Here is a 20,673-nt window from a genome sequence, read left to right as displayed (position 1 = left end):
ATTTGCATATTTTTTATGCTTGGATCAAGTTACGTGGGACACCCTGTATAATCGGAGCTTGCCCAATTGCTGTTGACGTGTATGTTGATCCCGTCTGTTACCAAGTTGGAGCGTTTGCTTGTGGACGTGCAGAATTAGTAGACGATGTACACGTGCTCTGTCCTAGACACACGTCGAGATTTTTGTGGACGGTTTCACAAGCTTTGAGAATATCGGCGTGTGCTTTCTGGGTGAACAGAGATGTCGCACGACCGCGATTTCGTTTATTTTCGTGTTGCAATGCCGGTTAAATTTTGCAGGCTATGAACTGGCTTAAATACAGTAGTTAAGGGACATTAAGAGCGAGAGCGCAATGCAAACTGAGCTTTGCGAACAATGCGCTCAGGCTGGGATTCCTTCATGCAATGGTTGTGTCGGCGACGTGGCCTCTGAGACTGCACCAGTCCGCGCTACTGAATTCGCTGGGCGCCGTCCACGAGTAGCCAAGAGCAGGCGGCGGGAGACTGACTTCCTGGTCACGATGCTTTCAAACGAAACTTCCCCGACCACTGGATCCCGTGACTGTGACGCGCTCTTCTGTCAGCCACACCGGAAGCCGCAGGTGGTTTGCCAACTCCGGGACAGTATAATCGAAGAGGCCCAGTGCTCTCATATACATTATGTCCACTGTGGGACGAAGGCTTTTCCTAGCAATCTGCACATACATCTCACTTGATTCAACTATGCCTGCAGATTTACAGATTTCGTCATGGTGCCTAGTTCCTTACCCTCCTCAACACCATTTTTCTTCATTTATCATGCGTACCATTTTTTACCGTTCCATTGCTTGTTGAGCAAGCCTTCACTTCTCAAGCTTCATTTTTATAATGCCAGGTTTCAGGCTCCTAGGTTAGTTTTAACACAATGCAATGATGGTACTTCTTAAGATTAATGGTACGCTGTAGATCGTGGCTCAGTATTGTGAGCCATAAGTGTTCCGACCAATTTCAATCTTTAAATTTTCTTCTACTGATCCAGGACTCCTGTGACTAATTGCATTGAGTAACATATTCCGTTGCCTTCTTCCCCTAGAAAATATAACTGGTGCCTTTTTGCAGGCCTTTGAGGCGGAAAATGTGCACTGTGTGCATGATACATGTGCACGGCAACATGTGTGAAAGAATGGCATGTTCAGATAAATGCAACTGGACATCTCTGCTGACCACCTTAATGTTGATTCAAGAATTTATTTTGTGCCTGAGCCTGGCGACAATAAAGTCAACCTTAGTATCGCGAGAAAAAAAAGGTGTCCTTGAAAAAAGAAATATAGAAACACTGTTTAGCTGGAAGCATTTTCTCTAGATTTTACCGAATCTGCATTTTCGTTAGATCCCAATGAAAAAGTGTTGTGGCTGCGGCTCTAAAAATATTTTGTCCCAGACTGCAGGCCAATTGCATTCATCATCATCATCATTATCATCATCATCATTAGCCTGGTTACGCCACTGCAGGGCAAACGCCTCTCCCATGCTTCTCCAACTACCCCGGTCATGTACTAATTGTAGCCATGTTGTCCCTGCAAACTTCTTAATCTCATCCGCCCACCTAACTTTTTGCCGCCCCCTGCTACGCTTCCCTTCCCTTGGAATCCAGTCCGTAACCCTTAATGACCATCGGTTATCTTCCCTCCTCAGTACATGTCCTGCCCATGCCCATTTCTTTCTCTTTTTCTTCATTTCAACTAGCCTTAATTCCAACTAATCACCAGAGAGCATACCCACTACGGTATAAAGAAAAGAAAATAGAAATGCAACATTGCCCATCTTAGCCAAGTTAGTTTGTCTGTATATATTGAAGGGCAACTCTGGCGATTTTTTTACCATGTCAAGGTAATAGAGTATCTCGGTTCGCGGACACACTTCTGATCGTAGACGTGTTCCTCAAATTCAAGAATAATTTTAAATAAGTAAAGAAGCGCAAAACCAAAACCTGACCAAGCAGCCAAGCGAACCTCTTGCGTGACGTCAGGACTGTCCCCAGTGAAGAAGGTGCGCAAGGAATGCCGTTCTCGCCCACTTGCAGCGAAGAGCAGGCGCTCAGCTGGTTCGTGACCGCGCCGGGCCTTCGGATGACAATGTCACCAGCTCTTCGGATCTGTCAAATATTGACAGTTATGATTCTTACGAATTCAACAGCCACGAATTGCCATTCTCATTCGACCCGCCCCCACGAAAGCCCATGCACTACGTATCGTGCTGCAACATAAAGACCAACGGTAGACCTAACTACTGATTTTATACGTGCTGCTTGCTATTGTAGGTGTTTTACCCCTTCACAGGGAAGCGCTTCGCATGCTCACTGTACTCGTAAGATGTCAAGCACGACTTTCCACATTTGTATTCCGCAAGAATGCCGCTGATAGTCCAAAGCACCGACCGGTGCATTTGTTTACATCGGCAGCTACAGCGTCCACTCGTCATTCGCTTGAGATATAATGCTAGCTGCAGATCAGAGACATCAATTCATGTCGAAACATATCAAAACAGACAGATTTTGTGCATGTAAGCACCGTTGCATCACTCTGAATCGTGCTGATATTAGCAACCAAACACGTTAAAGAAACGCGAGTGGGAGACCGTACTACGGGACCGTTGTTATGGGGGCTGACTACTTATTCTTTGTATTCTCTTCGCGGAAGCAACATGTTCCATAAAGTAGACACAGAATAGTACTTTGCGCATCATCATCATCATCATCATCAGCCTGGTTACGCCCACTGCAGGGCAAAGGCCTCTCCCATACTTCTCCAACAACCCCTGTCATGTACTAATTGTGGCCATGTCGTCCCTGCAATCTTCTTAATCTCACCCGCCCACCTAACTTTCTGCCGCCCCCTGCTACGCTTCCCTTCCCTTGGAATCCAGTCCGTAACCCTTAATGACCATCGGTTATCTTCCCTCCTCATTACATGTCCTGCCCATGCCCATTTCTTTTTCTTGATTTCAACTAAGATGTCATTGCCTAGCGTTTGTTCCCTAACCCAATCTGCTCTCTTCTTATCCCTTAACGTTACACCCATCATTCTTGTTTCCATAGTGTGTTGCGTCGTCCTCAATTTAGGTAGAACCCTTTTCGTAAGCCTCCAGGATTGTGCCCCATACGTGCGACTCACGTATTTTGCGCATATGATCGTTTATTTAGAGAACGCGCAGTATTCTCGTGGAAACGCCTTTCCCAATATTGACACCTTTGGTAGCTAAACGAAGCGGTTGTTTACGCTGCTCTATCGAATAGGCTTACGCTTGCAGCCCATTTCGGGTACAAGGCAAGCAGCGCAGCACAGAAGCTAAATAATGACTCTGCATGACAATACGTAAAAATACACCCATACGCGTAGTCGCATTTAAATTAGGGAGGTGCCTCTGAGTGCATCGGCAGCTTTCCGTTGAAAACGGCAACGTATCGATATCGGTACTGCTCCATGTTGTCAGTTACCGCTTTTTGTGTGTGCACTGTACGAAATGAGGAATGGCTTATTTCAAATCAGTATGGTCAAAACTGAACCAGAGAAGGAGATTGTTGCGTCCGTATATCTTAATTAGCTTGAGTTCAATTAGCAGTAGACGCATGAGCTACGCGACTGTGAAATATAGGCTTAACCTCGGCTGAACGCGATCGGCAGCGGCTCAAACTGTGTGTGCAGATGGTGAGGGCTGAAGTTCGTGCAAACAACGACGCAACACCATTTGCTTCCCATCTCTTGCCCGTCTACAGGGGATGCAACTTCTCGTGACAGCAGCTTCTAACACCATGCACTAGCTCATGGTCGTCGACTCCTCGACGTCGCGGTCATCTGCATGATCCCGACATCCTCTGTATGGAACACTCCTGACATCATACACGCTGTGGCCTGTAACTGAGGAGGAGGTGAAGTCGGGTGTTACGGCAATTAATTAAATTCATTTGTAAAAAAATGTGTGCAACTCTAAAACAAGCTTTTTCGAGGACATGACGGAAGTGTTCAGAAGAACCTACCCAGCGATTTTATCGACATCTGTGGACATAGAAAAATCGCCGGAGTTGGTCTTTAACAGCACAGATTTTGGCGATCCTGCTCCCATGAAAGTCGTAGAAATTTGGAGCAAATAACTCTGTTCTCACTGGCTCTCAAACTCGACGTGAAGTACTCATGTTTGGGCATGTTAATAAATTACTCTAAATTCTTTTATCAGGGGCTCGATTCATTTAAGAAGTTTCCCGAATTAAGCGCATTCACATGAAGCAACGCAATCGGGAAAAAAAAAAAGAACATGTTGCATTAATTGTTTGGTTGTGGAACTGCAAGTCAAGGAACGGACAGAATAAACCGTATTGCCTGCAGGAGCCGGGGTCCATGCATACTTGCAGGTACCTGTACGTCATGAAACTGCAACCTCTTGCTTCAAGAAGCACATACTAACAAAAGGAAACATTTTTGAGTGAACACAGTGCAATATTATAACTTTTTAAGAAGATGGGGATGGTATGTTGATGCACTGACGACCATAAATTTCAATTTTCACTCTTTCAGTAAAATGAATATTACAGATTTGTACTTCTTTGGTAACACAACAAACCATAGTTGAAAGGGCTGACAGCCACACGTTGTGATGCAAGCATGGTTTCTTTGTATTGTTGCTATTCTACCAGCTTGTCAGCTGGGTAGTATCTTAGGCTTGTTTCTTCTGCGTTGGAATTATATAACATGGTGCGGTTTGAGCTTGTTTCAAGAGTTTCATTGTTTTGGGAAACAGTAAAATCTACACGGCGGTTTAATGGAGCAGTGAAAGTTGAAAGCATTGGTCCGCAGTACGTGGCCATGACTGTTCTGCCAAAATGCGGAAAATGTAATCTCTGAATGTCATAATGTGGCACGTGACATCTTTGCCTGTTCCAAGCAAACCATCAACTGACTAGGTTTTTTTCGATCTGAAGCTTTTTATGATATAAGGCTTACGAATGAATATACACCAACATGGCGGAGTCTGAAGCATTTCTTTTGACAAGAGCACTTGTAATGACAGTTGTGAATTAGAAATCACTCATTGTTTATCTGAGTAACAATGGTGCTGATGGTGGTAATAACTGAAGAGCCTTAAGTGATTGGTGTTTTTTCTTTTCAGACAAAGCCGAAGGCATCTGCAAGCAGCCAGTCATTCCAATTCTCAACTAATCCTTCCTCTTGTCAGTCCATTTCTAGTGTCTAGTCATGCAATTTTTTTAGTAAAGCACAATAAACACAGGTTTGTTCAGACTCAAGTGGCTTGTTGTTTCTTGGACACGAATTTGCATGTATCCTTTGTACATGTCGTGTGCAGAACCCAAGTGCAACATGACAACACAAACACGAAAAATAAGCGGTGTAGAAGACAATGACACTAGGAGAAAACGTGCAAACGCTGCACATTCGGTGTGGCGCATGTTCTATGTGCTTTGATTACTGCCACGTTTCCAGCTATACCTTAAGTGTTGCGAGTTATCCACGATGTAATGTACAACTTGGTTGGTCCATCGCCCAAAATAACTTATTTGAACGAACCAAACAATTTGGCTGGAGATGAACACGAGCATTATCATTTACAAAATATAGAAATTTTGCAAACAGCATTTGCACCTGTCAATACGAAGTAACATAAAGCTAAGCAAGTTCGTGTGGATTCATGGTATTGAAATGGAATCATAGAAAACATGGACACACGAAGAATGAAAAAAAAGGTGTTTCCATTTTTTTTTCATTCTTTTTGTGTCTTTTATGTGCATGCCTTTCCTTACCCTGGTATGTGCACTTTCAAGCCCCGTTTTTTCATTACCAAATTACGGGCATGTACTGTCATCACAAGTACGGGGCTCAATTTACAGAATTTCCATTCTATGGAACTCACCATTTGTTCATTTCTAAAATACGGGCAATTCCGTGATCACAACTACGGGGCTCACCGTTTTCCATTGAACGGGAATTATTTTTACGGGCTGTCCGTTCCACGGAAACCGTTATTCATTTACGGAAAACTGTCCGGCAAAGTTTTACCTTCAACTTTCACCGTTGCGCCGCTATTTCGGACCCTACAAGGTCATTCGACGTATTGGCGCACTGGATTATGAGGTCGTGCCAGACGGAATTTCGCATTCACAGCGGCGCCGCGCACGATCTGAAGTGGTCCACGTGGTGCGTCTGAAACCCTTTTACGGACGCTGACGAACTTCCTTATTTTGTTGTTTTCTTTGCTACGGGTGTTTTTCCTTATTTCGTTTGTATGCAGCATCGGGTCGATGCTTTTTTTTTTTTTAAGAGGGGGGTATTGACACGTGTACTTATATTTATCGGGCGACCACGTTTCGCCACCAAACAAATGTAATCGCACAGCGCGGGACGCGCCTGCATGTATCCGAAGTTTCTGGAAAGTTATCGATACTTCTACCCGGCTGTCTGTTGTCGCCGAACGTTGTGTTATCCGATTTCATCGTGTAACGCGAATGGTGTAGAACTTCGTGGAAGGTACGCGGGTCCGAACGATTAGTCTGGAACATTGGACGACTGCTCTATAAAAGCCGACACGCTTGACTCGCTGATCAGATTTCCGACGATCGCCGACCGTGTTCGCCGCTATCGTTGTGCTACAAGTGTAGCCTGTTTTTGTGGGCACAGGTTCGCCCAATAAAAGCTAGTTTTGTATTCCACCGTATTGCTGCTTTTCTTCACCGTCACTACCACGTGACAATATAATCATGAACGTTCACCAACTAGGCCCCTTCATTGCTTTACTAAATGACTAGGCTAATGAAAGCTCCTCGCCTTGCACAGCTAAGCCGCCCTTCTACGTAATAAAATGATTTATTTGTTAACTCTGTAATTTCTGCCATTGATTATTGACAAATCTCCCCTCTTGCATAATCGTGTGGTATAGGACCAATGTTTGAGACTTAGAGGGCGCAGCGCCCGCATCGGCAGGGTAATGCCCACTGCCCTGCGGAACCAACTGAGCGGAGTGTGGCAGTGCGTCCACTTGGGTCGTTCGTCGTTTTTTAATGAATTAAATTTCGTGGCATGACGTGCCCAAACGACGGCTTGATCATGAGGCGCGCCGTAGTTGGGGGCTCCGAATTAATTTCGACCACCACGGATCCTTTAACGCGCAGCCAGTGCACGGTGCACGACCGATCTTGCATTCCACCCCCCACCGGAATGCGGCCGTCGGGCGCGCTTATCGTCGAGCTGAGCAGAGCTCAGCAGACCCGCCGCTGTAACCGCAGGGCAAGGTCTTTGTCATTTTCAGCCAAGCTGACCGCGCATCGCTCGTTATCTGTGGGGCACGCACTTGTCGAAAACGCGAAATCAGCGCAGCAAAGGCTGAAGTACTGACTGCGTGAAATATGAGCGGAGCAGACTGCTAGTGACGTTTGGTGTCTTGCGTAATGCTTGAGTAGAGGGACGAGTAACGAGAGAAGAAAAAAAAATTTTAAAGCCGCCTTGTCATATTGACAAGTGTACGTGTTTATCTTTATCGGGTGACCCCGTTTCACCTAACAAATGTTATCGCACAGCGCAGGACGTGCCTGCATGTATAGGAAGTTTCTGTAATGTTATCGATGGTTCCATCCGCTGTCTGTCACCGAACCTTGTGTCATCTGATTGCATGCATGCGCGACGCGAATGGTGTAGCACCCTTTGGAAGACACGCGGGTCCCAGCGATTAATCTGGAACATTCGACCAGTGATGTATAAAAGCCGACGCACTTGACTCGCTGAACAGATTTTGAAGATCGGCGACTGTGTTCGCCGCTGTCGCCGTTTTTTAAGTCTAGTCTGTTTTTGTTAGCATAGGTTGGCCCAGTAAAAGTTAGTTTCGTCTTTAAGAACTATTGCTACTGTGTTCTTTATACGGCACTACTACGTGATATCTGGCGGAGGTGATTTTTGTTCATGTACCGCACGCCCCCGACAAGCCGTGAGCGAAGCCCGGACCGTAGTCCCAGACCATCGAGCAAGCCGCCGTCTACAAAAGCTTCCCCCAGAGCACGGACTCCTACATGAGAAGACCAAGAAGGTTGTCGCCAAGACAACCACAACGGCAGCCCCAGTGTCACCCATCGTACATCCACCACCCAGAGAGCCCCCTACCTTCCGTGGAGCTACGTCGGAGGATCCGGAATCCTGGCTCCAAACCTTCGAAAGGGTTTCGACGTTCAAGAACTGGACCTCTGAGGATAAGCTACGACATGTGTACTTCTCCTTGGAAGATGCCGCGAGGACTTGGTTCGAGAACCGGTAGTCCACCTTTACAGCATGGGACCTGTTCGGCAGTGACTTCCTGAGGACGTTCACGACCATTGTCCGAAAAGGAAGGGCCGACGTTCCGCTGGAAACCAGAGGGCAGCTACCCAATGACACCATCGTCATCATCACGGAAGAGATGACCCGTCTTTTCCGGCACGCCAACCCGGAAATATCCGAAGAGAAAAAAAGTGCGTTTCTTGATGCGAGGCGTAAAGCAAGAACTTTTCGCCGGACTGATCCGAAACCCACCGAAGACCGCAGCTGAGTTCCTGACAGAGGCAACGATGATTGAGGAAACTCTAGAATTGCGCACTAGGCAATATAACCGCCAAGTGCTCACGCTGCAGTGCGCCATCCAAGCACTAGGCTCCGGTGATCTCCAAGAGACCATCGGGGACATTGTGCGCCAAGAACTGCGCAAGATGGAGGCGGCGGCCACATAATCAGCTGCGGCTCGGCGTGTGAGACCTCGACCCGTGGCGTGGGCCGCCTCGCTGCACGCGAGCGGAACATCAGTATGTGCCGGGGTCCAGAGGAGGAAGACTGTACAATTTTGGGTTTGCGAGGGGGATGACGAGTCGCCGTCGTCCGAAATTTAGAGTATGCGGGCTGCTTCCCGCGAGACGCGACCACACGCGAAACCGCGGATTGCCGCCTGCGAGTCGCTGATCACGATCGCAGCGTTCGGCACCGCGGCGAGTGCTAGGGCTATCGCGGGTTCTTCGGCCGCCTCGGTGTGTCCCGTGGTCACCGTGGCACTCGCGAGGCACTTACCCGTGCGGTCTACAACCGCGATCGCGTGTGCGCTTCTCCCTCCTCCATATCGCGCAGCGTCTACACACACCGCCTCGTTGCTGGTACCAAACTACTTCCGAAAGTCGCTTGCTCGTTTGTTGCGTCTCCCGGTGTGGTGCGTCGGGTGCATGTTCTTGGGAAGTAGCGGGATGATCAGGCGGTCGCGGACCAAGGCGGGAACCGCCGTCTTTTCTCCATGCTGTTTGTGGCACGTGATGCTGAGGGACTCGAGGATGCATCGACCTGTCTTTGGCTTCGATAATCGCTCGTATTGCGCAACGTCGTGCGCCTCGATTAACTCGTCAAATGAGTTGTGAAGTCCGAGCTCTAGAAACTTATAGGTGCTCGCGTTCAGTGGAACTCCGACCACCCTCTTGAAAGCCTTTCCGATCATGCATTCGACTATGTTTTCTTCGGAGACTGTCCCCTTCAGGTAGAGGGCAACATACGTTATCCGGCTTATCGCGTACGCCTGCACGAGACGGATCACGCACTTCTCACGCATACCATTGCGTCTATTTGTGACGTGACGCAAGAGTCGGATCGGGTTATCTACCGAACGACGAAGTCTACGCACCGTCGCTCCGTTATGGCCAGTTGCCTGCAGGTGTAACCCCAGGATGCTAATTTTGTCTACGTGCGGTGCAGGAGTACCATCTGCCAAAATAATGCGTATTTCGGAGTATTCCCGTTCCTCGTCGCACAGGGTTTTACGACCTCTGCCTGTGGGTTTGTAGAGTAAGAGTTCGAACTTGGTGGCCGAGCAGTCGAGGCCTGTTCCACGCAAGTAATTCTGAACCGCATCCTGCCTGTTGCGTTCGCTCGACGTGACCGTCACATCTTCCCATGGGAACCCACAGGGTGATGTCATCCGCGTAGAGACTGTGACGTAATCCTTCTATTTCTGTTAATTTCTCAGGTAGACCGAGTAGAACTAAATTTAAGAGTAATGGCGACATGACGGATCCTTGCGGCGTGCCGCATGGACCCATCTCAAATTGCGACGATTCCTCGTCGCCGACGACGACGCATGTACGCCTGCCCGCGAGGAAATCTCTAATGTAATTATAGATTATTTGCCCTAGTCCTAATGTTTTATAGGTTTTTAAGATACCTTCGTCTTTAACGTTGTCAAAGGCCCTTTTAATATCTAGGCCTCGAATCGCCTTAGTGGAGCTGGTAGCGTCGTCTACGATCTGGTGTTTAAGCTGAAGCAATACGTCCTGTGCGGAGAGCTTGTGGCGGAATCCTAGCATGGTGTGCGGGAACGCGCCATGGCCTTCGAGAAAGTCGGTCACGCGGGGGAGAACTGCGTGTTCCATGGCTTTGCCGACGCAAGACGTAAGCGAAATCGGTTTTAGATTATCGAGCGTAACTTGCTTGCCAGGTTTAGGAATCATGATAACGTGGGCATGTTTCCACGCTTCGGGAAGGGGACCCCCTCACCAGCACTCATGGACGTAGGCCGCGAGTCGGGAGATTGACTCGTCGTCTAGGTTGCGGAGAGTCTTGTTGGTAACCCGGTCCGGGCCGGGCGCCGATCAGGTGTTTAGTTGGAATAGAACCATCCGAATTTCGGATTCGCTAAATTCCGCGTCCAGTTTCTCGTTCGCGACGCCGTCGTATTCGGCGTGCTGGATGCTTTTAGCCTTCTTAAAGTAACGGTCACGTATTGCGTCGAGAAAGTTATCGCCTTTATAATGTCTTACTAGTCTACGAGTCTTGCGGCCTTGAGAGGCCCGAGTCTCTCCCGTATCTAATAGGTGTCTAAAGAGGCACCAAGCGCTAACCCCGGTCATCTGCCTCTCGAGGCCGTTGCACGTGTCTTTGCATTGTGCCCTGCATACCTGGAGTGCGTGTTCTTTGATGCCTCTATCTAATTGTGCTATGCGTTTACGCAGCGCCTTATTATGTCTTTGGCATTCCGATCTCTTTAGGAGGGCTCGCTTTGCTTCCCACATGCGTAGGAGCCTGCTGTCAATTATTTCGAGGTTCGCCTCGGGCGGAACGTCGCTCGTTGCTGCGTCTACGTCCCTTCTGAGCGTCTCGGTCCACTCATCTATGTCCGTAATCGGCTCGTCGCCTCGCCCCGCTTCTTCTCGTTTCTTGCGGAACGTGTCCCACTTGGCGAGTTTGAGCTTACGACTTTTGCCTTCAGGGTTAGTCCCATGACCGCTCGGGCCCGTGCCTATCGTGATCTCGATCAGCGCGTGGTCACTCCCCAAATCTTCCTGCGTATTTTGCCACAGCGCTGTGGTTACATTAGAAACGATCGCAAGGTCTGGTAGCGTATCGGCACTCACGCTGTTCCCTGTGCGTGTAGGATAGGCGGGATTCGCGAACAGTTCAAGCCTTTGGTCAGGCGAGTCTTCGCAAAGGTGTTTGCACTTGGGTGATTCTCGGGAGTAGCCTGGGGCTACACCCGAGAAAGCCAGAGAAAGCGCGAGCCCCAGGCTGCGTGGGGCACGTTAAGGTCGCCTGCAACAACAACAATAAATAAACAAAAAATAATAACGCCGCAACAGCAACCAACGGAGGTGCGGTTGCTGTTCGGCGAACTGAGGAAGATCCTCCGCCGCCGACGAGGACGCCAAAGAGACTACCTCGACGACATAGCAACGATACGTCGCCGTCCCGACGAAGTCTAGAAGCAAAGAATACGCCGACGAAAGACGACCTGACGACGCCACGTACCAAACACAGGTCAACACGACGCAGCCATGATCCCGACACCAAGACCTAACTGTAACGCAAGACAAAAAACCACCGATCTCGACGTGCTTCTCGACGATCACGCAGTCACCGCCTTATATAGTGGACACAGGGGCCGATTACTCTGTCATGAGTGGACACATCGCCGCCCAGTTAAAAAACCTTAAGACTGCACGGGAAGGCCCTGAAATTCAGACCACTGGAGGACAGCTGATTACGCCGACTGGAATCTGCACGTCAAGAATTACCGTTCATTAACGGATTTGCCCTGCCACCTTCGTTATCCTCCAACAGTGTTCACGAGACGTCATTCTCGGCATGGACTTTCTGAACCAACATGGCACAGTCATCGACCTGAAGTTGAAATCGATAACGCTGTCGGAACATAAAGCGTTACCGCCGGAGAGCTCATAGTCACCACGCCTTCAGTGTGCTCGAAGAGCAAGTGAGCATCCCACCGCGCTCCAGCATTATTATTTCCGTCGGCACCGAAATACCCACTGACGTAGAAGGCGCCATCGAGGGTGACCAACATCTACTACTCGACCGTGAAATTTGTGTCGCCAGAGAGATCGCTGGACTGCACGGAGGAAAAACTAAGGTGTTGCTGACAAACTTCAGCCAGGAGTTCAAGCACGTCAACAAACGCACTAAAATCGCGTACATCGAGGAAATTGTGGAAACCAGCCATGCGTTTGTCCTCTCGGATTCTGCCGCATCTACCCTGACGGCTATCGTTCCCGAACCAGACTTCGACATAAATCCAAGTCTCCCCATGAGTAAGCAGCAACAGCTCAGAAGTGTTCTCCGACGATACAAAGACTGCTTTTCGACGTCATCGAGGATTCCTCAAACACCGGTCGCAAAGATTCGCATAATCGCTGAAGAGTGCGCTCGACCACTCCGCCAGAGCCCTTACCCAGTTTCGACACGAGAGCGTGACACTATTAGGCAACAAGTCGACGAAATGCTGCGTGACGACATCATCCAACCGTCGAAAAGCCTGTCGGCATATTTTGTAGTCCTGGTGAAGAAAAAGGACGGAACCCTGCGTTTCTGCGTCGATTACCGTCCACTGAACAAGATCACGAAGAAAGACGCGTACCCCCTTCCAAGGATAGACGACGCATTGGATAGGATCTGCAACGCTAAATACTTCTCGTCGATGGACCTCAAGTCTTGCTGCTGGCAAATACAAGTCGACGAGGGAGATCGCGAAAAGACCGCCTTCATCACGCCAGACGGCCTCTGCGAGTTCAAGGTCGTGCCATTCGGAGTGTGCTCGGCGCCTGCAATGTTGAAACGCGTCATAAACAGGGTGGTAGCCTGATTGAAGTGGCAGACATATCTTGTTTACTTAGAAGACGTTGTTGTCTTCGCCGGAAATTTCGTGGATCACCTTTGGCGGCTTGCGACAGTATTAGAGGCCATCAAGTCATTAGGGGTCACTCTGAAGCCGGAAAAGTGCCGCTTCGCTTACGATGAGCTTCTGTTCCTAGGTCACGCCATCAGCAAATATGGAGTGCGCCCCGACCCGCAGAAAACAACTGCCATCGCCAAGTTCCCGCAGCCAATCGACAAGAAAGCAGTGCGTAGATTTCTTGGCAGTTATGCCTACTACAGGCGCTTTGTCAAGGACTTTCCACGCATCGCTGAGCCGCTAACACATCTAACTAAATGTGATGGCGAGTTCAAGGGGGACATGCCGCAGGCCGTCGCATTTCAAGAACTCAAACGACGCATGCTGTCACCACCGGTACTTGCACACTTCGACGAAGACGCCGATACCGAAATCCACACTGACGCTAGTAGCCTAGGCCTCGGTGCCGTCCTAGTCCAGAGGAGAGACGGACTTGAACGGGTGATATCTTATGCTAGCCGGTCGCTGTCACAGGCAGAAGGCAATTATTGTACGATTGAAAAGGAATGCCTCGGCATCATTTGGGCAACAGCAAAATTCCGCCCTTACCTATATGGCAGGCCATTCAAAGTCGTCAGCGAGCATCACACGTAGTGTTGGCTAGCTAACTTAAAGGACCCTTCAGAACGGCTGGCGAGGTGGAGCCTCAGAGTGCAAGAATATGACGTCACGGTAGTCTACAAGTCCGGACGAAAACACTCTGACGCCGACTGTCTTTCGATCCCGTGCCGCAAGACGACGAGGACGACGACGCCATCTTCGGAATAATAGGAGCGGAACACTTCAGTAAGCAGCAACGAGCAGACTCGGAGCTAAAAGGCCTCGTCGAGTATTTGGAAGGGAACAATGACGTTGTTACTCGGACATTTAATCCTGGATTGTCTTCGTTCACACTACAAAACAACCTGCTCGTGATGAAGAACGTCTCACCAGTCCGCGCCAACTACCTTCTTGTTCCGTCAGCGCTGCGTCCAGAAGTTCTGCACGCCCTACATGACGATCCAACTGCTGGGCACCTAGGATTCTCCCGGACGCTGTCGAGGATACAGGAAAGGTATTAATGGCCGCATCTGACGGCCGATGTCGCCCGTTACGTCAAGACATGCCGGGACTGTTAGCGACGCAAGACACCACCGACAAGGCAAGCAGGATTACTACAGCCGATCGGACCTCCTTGCCGACCATTTCAGCAGATTGGGATGGATTTGTTGCGACCATTTCAGACGTCAACAACCGGAAGTAAGTGGATCGTCGTGGCGACGGGCTACCTCAGCCGTTTTGCTGAAACGAAAGCGGGGAAATTTTTCGTCGAGAACATCCTGCTGCGACATGGTGCCCGAGAAGTCATCACCGACAGAGGAACGACCTTTACAGCAGAGCTCACCCAACCCATTCTGCAATATAACTAGAAAAGCCACAGGAGGGCAACTGCCTACCACCCACAGACGAATGGTCTCATGGTGCGCCTGAACAAGACCCTCGCCGACATGCTAGCAATGTACGTCGACGTCGGGCACAAGACGTGGGACGCAGTCCTGCCGCACGTAACCTTTGCTTATGAGAATGCGGTGCTAGAAACAGCACAGATCACTCCGTTGAAGCTGGTTTACGGCAGGAACCCGACGACGACTCTCGACGCCATGCTGCCGCACGACACCGACGAAGAGAATCTTCACGTGGCTACCTATCTCCAGCGCGCCGAAGAAGCCCGAAAGCTCGCCCGGCTACGGATCAAGAACGAGCAGCGTACCGACAGCCGGCACTAAAACCACCGACGACACTACGTCCAGTAACACCCTGGATACCGTGTTTGGGTTTTGACCCCAATATGTTGACGAGGACTGTGATAAACTATTGCGACGCTATTTCGGACCCTACAAGATCATCCGCCATATCTGCGAACTGGACTATGAGGTCGTGCCAGACGGCATTTCGCATTCACAGCAGCGCCGCGCATGATCTGAAGTGGTCCGCGTGGTGCGTCTTAAGCCCTTTTACGCACACTGACGAACTTCCTTAGTTTGTTGTTTCCTTGCTACGGGTGTTTTTGTTTATTACGTTCGTTTGTTTGCAGCATCGCGTCGATGCTTTTTAAGAGGAGGGTATTGACACGTGTACATGTTTATGTTTATCGGGTGACCATGTTCACCGCCTAACAAATGTTATCGCACAGCGCAGGTCGCGCCTCCATGTATAGGAAGTTTCTGGAATGTTATCGATGGTTCCATACGCTGTCTGTCACTGAACCTTGTGTAATCTGATTGCATGTATGCGCAACGCGTATTGTGTAGAACTTTGTGGAAGGCATGCGGGTCCCAGCGATTACTCTGGAACATTCGACCACTGATGTATAAAAGCCGACGCGCTTGACCCGCTGATCAGATTTTGACGATCGACTGTGTTCGCCGCTGTCGCAGTTCTTTAAGTGTAGCCTGTGTCTGTGGTCACAGGTTCGCCCAATAAAAGTAAGTTTCGTCTTCCACAGTATTTCCACTGTGTTCTTTATACGTCACTACTAGGTGACAATATATACAACAGTGCGAATGAACTTTCTGGCGCCGTACATGGCACCGCCTCCATCATCATCATCATCATCATCTGCCTATCTTTATGTCCACTGTCGGACGAAGGTATCTCTCTTCCAGCGATCTCAAATTACCCGTGTTTTCCGCTAGCTGAGTCCAACTTGCACCTCCAAATTTTCTAATTTTTTTATCACCCCACCTAGTTTTCTTCCGTCCTCGACTGCGCTTCCCTCTCCTTGCACCAATTTTGTAGCTCTAATGGTTCACCGGTTATCTGCGCTACGCATTACATGGTCTGCCCAAGTCCATTTTTATTCCTAATGTCAACTATAGAATATTGGCTATCCCCGTTTGCTCTCTGATTCACACCGTTCTCTTTCTGTCTCATAATGTGACGCCTTACATTCTCGTTCCATCACGCGGAGCGGTTCTTAACTTGTTCTCGAGCTCCTTCGTTAACCTCGAAGTTTCTGCCCCTCCACGAAAAATTGTGGGGTTTAACGTGCCAAAACAACTTTCTGATTATAAGGCACGCCGTAGTGGAGGACTCCGGAAATTTTGACCACCTTGGGTTCTTTAACGTGCACCTAAATCTAAACACACGGGTGTTTTCGCATTTCGCCCCCATCGAAATGCGGCCGCCGTGGCCGGGATTCGGTCCCGCGACCTCGTGCTCAGCAGCCCAACACCATAGCCACTAAGTTTCTGCCCCATATGTCAGCGCTGGTAGGATGCAATGCATGAATGAATGCTGAGGATTTAAGTGCCAAAACCGCGATTTAATTATGAGGCACGCTGTAGCGGTGAACTCAGGATTAATTGTGACCACCAGGGGATATTTACGTGCCTCCAAGGACACAATGATTGTACACTGTTCTTTCCAACGAAAGTGGAGAGAGAGAGCGCGAGAGAGAGGAAAGGCAGGGAGGTTATCCAGAGGCGAGTTTCCGGTTTGCTACCCTGCACTGGGGTGGGGGATATAAAGGTTGGAAAGAGAGCAAAGGGATAAAAAAACAGAAAAAAAAGAACAGGAACAGCTGAAAGAAAAGGCGTTCCAATTACATGCGTTCACACAGGCCGGTCAAAGAAGCGCAGTAGCACTTGCACGGTCTTCGGATGCAATGTTAAGGCGCGTCGATGTTGTAAAATGATTTATTCCGATAGATGGATTTGGTAATGTCTTGCGCATGCACTCCAAGCGATTTTCCTTCGTAAATTTCTTTCTCATGACCAGAGTTCTCTGTAAGAAATTGACGTGCGCCAATATTCCTAAGCACCAATACGGACACCCCGTGTCCTTCTTTTTTGCCTTCTTATCTGAACTTACTGCTATTACTAATAAAACTCGGGCCCTCTCTTTTCTTTCTTCTCGCTGATAACAAATGGAGGCCTCGAATTCGGCAGCATTGATGCTTTGAGGCAGCATGTATGGGTTTATTAACCACTTGCCTTCACCCAAGAAGATCACGTACTCGTTACGCCTGCGGCAGAAAGGATGCCCACTTGTAAACACAACAGGAAATTTCAGTCTGTCGTATTTTGGGACATTGTTTCTGTAGTTCTGTTGTCTGTAGTGAGACGTCCTGTAGTCGACAGTTCTGTACTTCTTGATCAATATTTAATTAAAAATTGACGGAGACCTCTTTAAGCCAATGTAAATTTGTTAGTACAAGAAAGAAAAATTAAAAAAACTTCTCCGCCGGTGACTCCAACTTGGGACCTGAGGATCCCGAACTCAGCATCTTACTACTGCACCACGCCGAATTTTCTTTTTCTTTCTTTCATGGTATTTATTAAGGTACATTCAACCCGACATTCACCAGTTCTGCATAGTCATAGAATGGAGGGCACAATGAAAGTCGCACACAGAAAAGGCCGCGTTCATACTGCGAGTAGACACGTTGGTTTCACTTGAGAAGGGCGGTAAAAATAAGCACCTCACCAAAATAGGATACCAGTCCGGTTGTATATCGAGTCTATCATAAACATATTTTAGGTGTAGTGTCATTTGGATAAAATATACCCTTGTAGGTACCACCGTTTCGGCGTTTCGGTCCATCATTCGCGTTTTCCACAAACTGTGAATTCCAATGAGAAAAAACATATCGAAAGGTGCACTATTATCACAGGTTGGCATCAGGTATCGCACACTATGAGCGTTAATCTCAATGTCTTTCTTTAAAGTCTGTTGGAGGACATCCCAAAATTGGATGGCGTCGGTGCAGCTAATAAAACAATGTTGAATTGTCTCTGGTACATCACAAAGGCGACAGTTAACAGAAGAGACAACGATACCCTTTCTTGTGGCCATTTTTTTACCGGTATGGCTTCACTATGAAGTTTATAAAAGAATGTTTTGCAGCAAGGGGATAAATACATCTTGCGAACTCGCTTTAGTACATTGTGGCCTGGCCATTTAATGTATATTGATCGGTAAAATGGAGGCGGAAATTGCATGGACAGTAAATCTTTGTGCAATGTTTTACGTGAAACAGAGTACAAGTATTTAGTGGAAAACCAAACTGTCAGGAAACTAACCGCCAAGTAAACTTCTTGCATGAATCCCCACAAGCCTAAATGCGAAGAAAAATTTGAAGAAACTAAATCAGGTAACGCATTAACAAGTGCGACTTGCATGTATGACCGAATTATAGGTTGCGAAGTATCGTGAAAAAAGAAGAAACGAGACACTATTTGCCACACATAAAGATGTACTAAGCCCAGCCCACCTTCACTAACAGGCCTAAAAATATTGTCTCGCCTCATGGGCTCAAAAGTTGAAGACCATATGAAAGTTGCAAAGATACGGTCAAAGCGTTGGATGTATAGCCTAGTACAATGAATAACCTGCAATACTTAGCAAAATTTTGTTGCCAAGAACTTATTGCAGACTTCGGCTTTCCCAAAAATAGAAAGTCTTTGTGGAACGAATGTCTGGGCGTACCTTTGCAGGGCCGAAACCCGTTCTTTGCGTGCGCTTAATTTATATGCGTCTAGCGGCACGCCACGATACTTTCGCGGGACATCAGTGCCTGCGAACTGTTCTGGCGTATAGCACCATGAGCCAAACCATAAGCCTAAACTTTTTGAGGAGTTCTTTCGTGCTTCTGATATGCCGCCAAATTCTTCTATTGTCGATGCTACCTTTTCAACACTGGACTTATCCGTGCAGATGAACGCTAGATCATCTGCATAAGCTAAGAGTTTTACTTCATTACCCAGTATATTGAAGCCATGGATGTAACTCGACTGAATTACGCTTAAGCATAGCGGTTCCAGGTAAAGGGCGAATAGTAGTGGGGTCATCGTGCATACTTGTTTTACTAATGAGCAAATAGAAACGGGTTCGGAGAGTTGGCCATTAATAACTAAACGAGTAGTACAACAGGTGTAGCAAAGGGGCTTTAAGTACAATGTTGGCTCCACTGCATGTACTCCACTGCATGTACTGCATGTACAAATGTACATTTTGGCTATGTCAACAGTAAGAAACTCTGTCTGCGTTCATGTTTACATTTGCATTTTAAGAGCCAAGATGCGCTTTCACTCCACCGCGTCAAATACCGCATCTCTAGAAGAGCAAAAGTAGTTGTTACCATCGACAGATACATCGTGGAGTGCTAGAACATGGATTTTGCTGTACGATATCCATGTTAAATAAGAAGTTCAGAAATAGACAACGCCGTTAGGGTTGTGACTGCTAATTTCGACTGTTGTCTCTCGCTCTTTACTCTTTTGAGCGCACATATTATTCGTGTGTTCAATGCAAAATAGCTACAGAAACATTCGTGGATGAGTGTTCATTCTGACAGCATACTAGCTTCTCACGGCAGCGCTGTACCAGAATAATGAGACCAGAGCGAGACAGCTTTTCACGCAACATTGTGAAACAACCCAAAACTTCTTTTTTTGCTTCGCAAAAGCTTATGCAATATTTGTGGGAAATTAACTAATGTGTCAGTGTAACGGCACATGTAAGTCCACAAGCCTGTGTGCCACATCTTACCAAATAAAACAAAACGGATACGCAGCCATTCCCGCAGATGGTATGATTTTGATCAGCGGCCAATATTGAGGAGGCCGGTAGGGCGTTGCTGGTGCCTCGTCGTCACGGCACAATTTTAACAATTGGCCACGACGACTTTAATACCGGCGTCGGTGCTACGAGCATTGCCGGCTTCAGAGAAGCACGATTGAATAACGCGCAAGAGAAAAGTACACTGTACACCACCGATGCGAAACTGACATACAATTTTAAAGCATCGCAATGGAAAGCGCTTTTGTCGCGGCGTCAGAATTTATGTCCCTGCGACAGAAAGTGGCATATTTCTAACGCCACGACAGAAAATGTGTAGTCCCGACAGAGAGTTGCAGTTGTGATGTCAGAATCGCTGTTGCGATAGAAAGTTGTTGTTGCGACTTCATAAGCTCTTGTCCCGACTGAACGTTTCTGTTGCGACTTCAGAACTCTTGGCCGTCGCGACCGAATGTTTCTGTTGTGACGTCAGAATTTCTGTCGTAACGTCAGAATCGCTGTCACGAAAGAAAGCTGTTGTGACGACTTCAGAACTTTTCGTCTTCGTGACAGAATGTTTCTGTTGCGAGATCAGAATTTCTGTCGTAACGTCAGAAATATCTGTCCCAACTACAGGAACGTCAGGAACTTTTGTTGTAGAACAGAAATTTATGTAGTCGCGACAGAATTCTCTGTATTCTCTGACGTCTTTTTCAACTGGGTGATCTGAAGTGAAGGCGCGACAGCGACGGTGGACGTAGAAGGGAACACACACACACACAGGGTGCCACTTCCAACAATGGTGTTGTGTGTGTGTCCCCGTCTTTGTCCAGCGTCGTTGTCGCGCCTTCACTTCAGATCATGCTTAACTAACACGCGCAACTATCCATCCTAAAGCAGAAAGAATGTTCCA

The 20,673-nt window shown here is 48.1% G+C and overlaps 1 protein-coding gene and 1 long non-coding RNA gene across 5 annotated transcripts in view; one reads left to right on the top strand and one right to left on the bottom strand.

Annotated features, from left to right (window-relative positions):
• Positions 1-5,277, top strand: part of LOC129381765 (uncharacterized) — a 54,746-nt gene extending 49,469 nt beyond the window's left edge. For both annotated transcript variants that reach the window (XR_008609886.1, XR_008609885.1), the window contains one exon: positions 5,142-5,277. This is a non-coding gene — a long non-coding RNA (uncharacterized lncRNA). The remainder of the gene's footprint in view (positions 1-5,141) is intronic.
• LOC126518633 (uncharacterized) overlaps positions 1-20,673 on the bottom strand; it is a 616,165-nt gene that overhangs the window by 56,464 nt on the left and 539,028 nt on the right. The window contains exon 4 of one of the 3 annotated variants that reach the window (XM_055064864.1): positions 1,974-2,133. The exons of the other annotated variants lie outside the window; for them this stretch is intronic. The gene's annotated coding sequence lies outside the window, so the exon portion shown is untranslated. The remainder of the gene's footprint in view (positions 1-1,973; positions 2,134-20,673) is intronic. 3 annotated transcript variants of the gene reach the window in all.

This window comes from Dermacentor andersoni, chromosome 1 (genome assembly GCF_023375885.2).
Source record: "Dermacentor andersoni chromosome 1, qqDerAnde1_hic_scaffold, whole genome shotgun sequence".
Taxonomy (NCBI): Eukaryota; Metazoa; Arthropoda; class Arachnida; order Ixodida; family Ixodidae; genus Dermacentor; species Dermacentor andersoni.
Note: the sequence above shows the minus strand (reverse complement) of the source record. Positions and strands in the feature narration are given on the sequence as shown.